The sequence below is a fragment of the Chaetura pelagica genome, unplaced genomic scaffold (genome assembly GCF_000747805.2).
Source record: "Chaetura pelagica isolate M959 unplaced genomic scaffold, ChaPel_1.0 scaffold89, whole genome shotgun sequence".
Lineage (NCBI taxonomy): Eukaryota > Metazoa > Chordata > Aves > Apodiformes > Apodidae > Chaetura > Chaetura pelagica.
The window spans coordinates 187,309-188,268 of record NW_009954532.1 but is presented as its reverse complement, the minus strand read 5'-3'; positions in this window follow the sequence as shown (position 1 = coordinate 188,268).

Below are 960 nucleotides of genomic sequence, written 5' to 3'. Positions count from 1 at the left end.
CCTTAGGAGGAAAGAGAGACCCTGAAGGTTTGGGACTTGGGGTTTGGGTTTGTTTGCTGGGTTTTTTCACCTTTCTTTTTTTTCCCTTCTTCTCTGTGTGGAGGCCTCTGGCTGAAGATGCAAAGGAGGGAGTTTGGGGGTGTTTAGCTGAGCTGGTGTTGGGGTTTATCCCAGCCCCACAGCCCTGTTGTCTGGGGGTGGCTGAGCCTGCTGCATAAAAAAGGGGACCTTTGGTTTCACCCAGGCAGAGGGACACAGCTCCACAGCTCTCTCATCCCTGGGGTTTCATGCAGGGGTGGGATCAGGAAGGACAAATCCAGTCACCCTGGGAATTGGGATGAACTCACACACAAAAACCTTTGGAGCAGCTGATGGCAACGTGTGTGTGTCTCTCTCTCTCTAGTCATCAATCCCAATGTGGTTGCTGGTAAAAATCTGTTATCCAGACCAGCTTAACAGCTCTCAAATTGTCAGGGCTTGGGGAAGCTTTTGATGGCCTCAGTTCTCTCCTCAGGAACCAAAACCCACTGGTCTCAGCCCCATGGCCTGGCTGGTTTCTGAGCAGCTTTTATAGCTCCTGCTTTTTCTGCCTGAAAATGAGAAGTTGCAGGATGAGGGAGAATGATTTTAAGCTGAAAAGGGGGAGATTTAGATGAGATATTGGGAAGAAATGGTTTGCTGTGAGGGTGGTGAGAGCCTGGCCCAGGTTGCCCAGGGAAGCTGTGGCTGCCCCATCCCTGGCAGTGTTGAAGGGCAGGTTGGATGGGGCTTGGAGCAACCTGGGCTGGTGGGAGGTGTCCCTGCCCATGCAGGGGGATGGGACTGGATGAGCTTTAAGGTCCCTTCCAACCTAAACCAGCCTGGGATTCTGTGATTTCTGGGCTCTGACGAGGCTGAAGTTGGATGTTGGGTGCTCATGCTTGGAAAAAACATCCCTCCTTGTGGTGAAATCAGTTTGGC